The sequence below is a fragment of the Mesocricetus auratus genome, unplaced genomic scaffold (genome assembly GCF_017639785.1).
Source record: "Mesocricetus auratus isolate SY011 unplaced genomic scaffold, BCM_Maur_2.0 Super-Scaffold_100691, whole genome shotgun sequence".
NCBI classification, from domain to species: Eukaryota; Metazoa; Chordata; class Mammalia; order Rodentia; family Cricetidae; genus Mesocricetus; species Mesocricetus auratus.
The window spans coordinates 43786306-43792746 of NW_024429267.1; positions in this window are offsets into that span (position 1 = coordinate 43786306).

Consider the following 6441-nt stretch of genomic DNA (forward strand, 5'->3'; position numbering starts at 1 on the left):
CACTTCATCAAAACAAGGCCATACCCATTCCACCAAAGCCACACCTCCTAATAATGCCACTCCCTGTGAGCTTATGGGGAGCCAATTGCATTCAACCTAGCACATATGCATCAGTAACTCCAGGGAATGGAGCTCAGGTCATCATGCTTCCTCAAGAAGCATTTTAATGACTGAGTCATCTCCCCCACCCTTTCAGAGGTTTATGTTTTCTAATGGCCTCTCTGCATGTTGTCCATTTCTAACTGGTATAGTGGCTAACCTTCTAAGGCAGGACTTCTCGGTCTGAATTGAGCATAAGTCTTCCCCTCCCTTTCTCTCCCTCTCTTCCTTTCTCTCCCTCCCTCCCTTTCTCTCCCTCCCTCCATCCCTTCCTCCCTCCCTCCCTTCTCTTTTTAGAGCTAATATTCTATAGTTTGTCGGATGCTTTAGCAGTATCCCTGATCTCTAAAGACTAGATTCTAGTAGCAAATAATTTCTATCTTCCTATCTGTCAATATTACCAATAAAAACAAACTACCTATGTATATGGCATGGCTGTTCATTACTAGGTAAGATGATGGTATGAGACTTGGTTCTTTTCAAAGATATCGGTGTGTGTGTGTGTGTGTGTGTGTGTGTGTGTGTGTGTGTGGTGTGTTATGTGTGTATGTGAGGTTCTCCTAGCTTTTCTCATACAGTGGCCCTGATATACTTCAACAGAAAGGTGTGTCTGTGTGTGTGTGTGTGTTCATGTGTATATGCATTCTTGCATTTTTATAGGGTGTGTGTGCATGTACCTTTGTGTGTATGCAGAGGTTAGAAGTTGACATTAGGTGTCATACACAGGCTTTTTCTTACAGACAACCATAGAGTTGGCCTGGCCTAGCTACCTTGATGAGGCATGCATCATAGAATCCATGGCTCCTGGGGCAAAAAGGGCCTTCCAGTTTCTGAGAGACAAGCGCACTCCCTCAGACAGTGAAGCATTCAGGTCCTTTTGCTTTTCCTTAGTATGCTCCCCTAGAAGTTAAGCAAACACGGAAGCTTGACAGGACAATTGGTCTTAGACATTAATCTTGGGTACCCTGTGTAGCTTGCAAACAGCACTTTATCTTGGTAACTACAACTGTATCGATCCTGGCAATTACCATTATATTCTGTTTCTGATAGAGGTATAAAAAGTCTGATTGCTATCAATAGACTTGTCACAGGCTCAGCTGTGCTGTGGCTCCTCCAACCTGGTCTGATTTTATTCCTTGGGGCTGTATTAGGTAACCTTGGCCCAGCAAGTAAGCACAGGGCACTCACACTTTTTCTCTTTTATTTTGAGACAGGGTCTCTGACTGAGCCTGGAGCTTATAGATTCGGCTGGACCAGTCGACCAATGAGCTCTGGTACTTTGCCTGTCTCCTTTCCTGCTCCCTCCAGCACTGGGTACCAGATTCCCACCCTTGTGGCCAGCTATTTATGTGAGAATTAGGGATCTAGACTCAGGTTCTCATACTTAACTAGCAATAAACTTGCTGAATGGGTCTTCTTCACAGGCCCAAGAGAGAATAGTTTTTAAAAATTACTTTAGATCTGGGAATGGTGATGCATGTCTATAATATTAGCATTTATGGGGCAGAGAGACAAGACAATCATGAGTTCCAGGCCAGTCTGTGCTACCTAGTAAGACCTTATCTCAAAAAAATCAAAATTACTTTAAATCACTAAGTTTGGGCAGTGATTTGTTCCACAGTAGTAGATAATGAAGACATTTAGGTGAATCATCTATTCATATATATATAATGTATATACATATATATTAAAGAAACCCTGGTATTGATTGAAATTAGGATTAGTCCATAATATTGATGCCACCCCACCCTTCTCAACCACAGACAAGCATCCTATGAGGATAAAGAACCTCAACCCTCCTGAGGTATATTAGGAACAAAACAAGATTATCAAAATGCACTATTCCATCCCTTAAGTCCCATCCTCTTCCTCCATGCCACCATCTTCATCACTCACCCCCACAAACAGCATGCTATTGATTTATGATGTGGCAAGCACTGTCAAACTGAATCAATTAACATTTCCGAGCCATTTTCTTTCTCACCAGCAAACCACTTTCAGCTGCTAGAGACACATGAACTAAAGGCCATGGGTTTAGTTCTATTTTTCAAGCCACATGGGTACAACCACCTGCTACAAACAAGAGAACTGTAAAGGTCAGACTGTAATCTAAAAGTCATCTCCAGTATAATTGCAGACTCTGCACAATGATATCCCCTGGAATTAAATGACTTTAACAGTTCTAGAACAAGATAAATGAGTTAGCTTTTATTTTAAACAGCACTATATCGGCAAAGGAAGATCTGTGGGTACAAATACAAATCCAGCCAACAATGTAGTGGTCAGGATTGTTGACTGTTCAAAGCTTTTGTATGAGTTAGGGTTCTCTAGAGTCACAGAACTTATAGAATAAATTTCTCTCTCTCTCTTTCTCTCTCTGTGTGTGTGTGTGTGTGTGTGTGTGTGTGCACACGTGCACGCGAGCACGTGTGTGCATGTGCTATGTCCATTATTTATATAGGAGTTTATTGGAATGATTTACAGGCCACAGTTCAACAATGGCTTGCTGGGAGTGGAAAATCCAAAAGTCTACTGGTTTCTCAGTCTCATGAGGCTGGATGTCTCTGCTGGTCTCCTGTATATGCTGTAATCTGGAAGAAGCAGGCTCCAATGCCAGTGAAGGAATAGATGTACTGACAAGGTGAGGACAGGTTTGCAAAGAACGAACACACTCCCTTCCTTCTCATTGTCCTTCCAGCAGACGGTGTGTAGGCACTTTGTCGGATCGGGTCAGACAGGTATTCTGGCACTCGGGAGCCACAGAATACTGAGTGTTACACAGCTCAGATGGAAAGGTATCCTGGAGCTCGGGAGCCAAGGACCACCACAGGTTGTTGTAAGTTTAGCAGCTAACAGCCCTGCCTCAGGGAAAGGCTTCCCCAGTGTATTGGCTCCGCTCTGGCAGGACAGGGTCTTCCAGCTAGGGATGTTTGCCCAGTGTAGCAGTTTTTCTCAGCAGAAAGTTTCTCTGGCGAAGTTGCTACATCTCAGCTCTGCTCCCAGAGTGTAATAATTCCGCTCTGCTACAGGAAGGTTTCCCCTGGCAAAAGTGTTACAGCCCTGCTTGCTCTGTTCTGCCCAGGGTGGCCTCTGCTCTGCCACCACAGCAAAAGAAGGTCTTCACCCAAAGCTCATCCAAGAGGTTTATTGGGAGGGAAGAATCCAGGAGAGTGGCTGCCCTCTGCCAGAGTGGCAGAGGACAGCCGGGTAGCGGGAACCGACACAGGCTGAACAGATACAGGGTTTATATAGGGCTTCCAGGGTGGGGATTGATCTAACTCAGATTGGCTAGAGCTCTGCTTGAGGGTTGGTTAGTTTTCTGCACAGGATTAGGGTCCCATTTGGCTCTGGTTTCAGGGTCAAAGTGTGTTTCTTTCTTTGGTCCTTCTTAGCCTTTTGGCTCCAATTTTAGGGCCAGGGTGCATTTCTTTCACTGACTCTGATTCCAGGGGCAAAGTGTGTTCCTTTGGCACTGGTTTCAGGTTCAGGGTATATTTCTTTGGTTCTGGTTGCAAGGCCAAAGTGTGCTTCTTTGGCTCTGCTCAGGGTATGTGCCTTTAACTGGTCCTTTTTCCCTATACTGTGTGGCCCAGATTAAGGTTGTGCCTTCCAGCCTCAAGATCCGGATTAAAAGCATGTGTCATCCAGTCTTAAGATCAGGACCAAAGGCATGTTGTCTTCTTGTCTCAAGGTCTGGATCACAGCTGTGTCCTCCATTTTTGGACTATAGTTCATTACAGATCTAGTCAAGTTGACAACCAAGAATAACCATCACAGTTTGCTTCTAGAGCATAATTTCTGTTACTATATTTATCTTGTCCTCGCGATTTTTGAGTTCACCATGCTGTATCACTATATTCAAGACTGACAGAAGACCAAAGGTAAAAATGGGCAATGATGGAAGGTTTCTCCTCATTTCTCATTGCATGAAGCTGTGTGGCTGGCTATGTGAGGACGCATGGGAACCTGGGCCTGGTGACCCATGCTGACAATCTTCATGTTTAGGAGACTGAAGCAGTAGTATCATGGAGCATTAGTGATCAGTGGGCACATAGAGTTCCAAGCCAGGCTGACTGCAATGTGAGAAAGCACTTTTTGCAAAAGTGTATGTTTGGGGGTGCATTTGTGCGTGGGTGCGTGCATGCGTGCGTGTGTGCGTGAGTGTGTGTATGTGTGTGTTATAGCCATCATACTCAAACTCTATCGATCCAAAGACTGTATGTGTGTTATAGTCATCTTACTCAGACTCTATCAAAAGGCAAAAAAAGAGATGCCAATTGGGATTGGGTGCTGTGTGCAATATTTGACATGGCAAAAATGACCATTTATCCCAGTCAAATATTTGCAAATACACCAACCAATAAAATGTACATTACATATACAAAGGCCCCTGTATACTCATAGCCTCCGCCACCCAATTATACCTACTTAACACATACATCCCAGTTTCCAATGTTACATGACTCCTCCCATTATACAGAATCTACAGAATAGTCAGTCGTTCTTCTATATCCGTGGGGGACTAGTTTTAAAGTTGCTTTCAGATGACAAAACAGCATGGTATTTACATACAACCACACACAGCAGGAAGATCTGAGTTTGGATCCACAGCACCCAGGTAAAAAGCCAGCTGCACACACCTGTAACTCCAGTACTGGCTTGGGCCGACACAGGAAGGTCAATGGGGCTTGCTGGCCTGCCAGTCTAGCTGAAAAAAAAAGAAAGGAAAAAAAAAAGATGAGCTCCAGGTTCCGTGAGAGTGGGAGAGTGACACAGTGCCATCCTACAGTTTCTGCAAGCATATCTTGGGCATTGTGGGACCCATGCATACAAATCACTACTGATGAGTAAACCACCAGTAAATCTAGCCACCTGGTCCCTTTAAAAATGTTGCACATTCTTATCTAGCATACCAACATTTCTGAGTTTGCTACCTACCAGGGAGATGCTTTTAGTAACTTTTATAACTTATATACAACTTATAACTTAATAACTTTCTGTACCTTCATTTTATCAGCTGGAAAACGGGAATAGAAAAGGTGTCTTATTGGCTGGCAGGATGGCTGAGCAGGTAAAAAGAGCTTGCTGCGGAAGACTGACAGCCTGAGTTCAATCCCAGGTCCTATGGTATAAGGAAAGAACTGACTCCCAAGGGTTGTCCTCTGACTTCCACATGTGTCATGCTATGCACCCATCAGAGAATATGTGTGTGTATGTTCCCCATCACATGCGCATGCACACACACACACACACACACACACAAACTTTTTAAAAAAGAACAATTATTTATTTCATAGAATTGGAGTACAGTAAGTACAGTGAATTGGTGCTTAGCATATTTTAAGCCCTACACAAATGCTAGCTTTCAAAATTAATATTGCAGGATATGCAAGATGACCCACCAGGGAAAGGTGCTCACAACCAGTCCTGACAACATGGATTCTTGGGATCCACATGGTGAAAGGAGAGAACAATTCTTTTAAGTTGTCCTTTGACCTCCACAAGCATGTGCACATGGGCACACACACACACACACACACACACACACACACACACACACACACACACACGAGTAAATGTAAATTAATATTGTCTGCCCAAGTACATAAAAGCCAAGTAGACACTGGCTACATGAGCCTAGAGACTAGGCAAAGATATGAGTGAAAAAATTGTCATTGGCCCAGCATGGTAGACCCAAGAGTTCAAGACTAGTTGGATTACACGGTAAGACCCTGCTGTGCAGCAGTTTCGTTCCTGGGAGGAGGATGGGGGCTCATGAGACTCATGAAGTAAACAGACCTTACAAGTCTCAGAAAGCTAAAGCTTCACGGATTCACAAGGCTCCTCCCCCAGTTTGCAAGAGCAGTGAGCAATTGCTGTGAGAGGAGAGTATCATTCTTAGGAAGCTGCGGGCGAGTTGTGCAGAGAGCTCCAGGCTCAGCTTTCTGAGTCATCACCTATGATGCGTGGCCTTTTCTGTGATGCAGCTTCCCCGAGTCACCCATGTTCCCCATGTTCTCCTAACCTTCTGCCCATACTTCCATAGGAATTCCCAGTAACTCATTAGTTCACTAAGCTAGCTGTGAATGGACTAATGTTTCTGGTGTGGCATGGATGCCCTGTCTAGGGAGGGAAGGCTTTTGTTTGCAACTCCCCAGGGAACGCCACACAACAGCTTGAAACACAAAACAAAACAAAAGTGAAACTAGATACGAGCAGCACACATTAGCAGGGTTAGAATCCTGATAACATTTAATGTCAAAGAACTGGAAAAGTCAACTACAGAGGATGTCAGATGGGCCTCAAGGGCTGGAGAGATGGTTCAGTCCTTAAAGGTTCAGG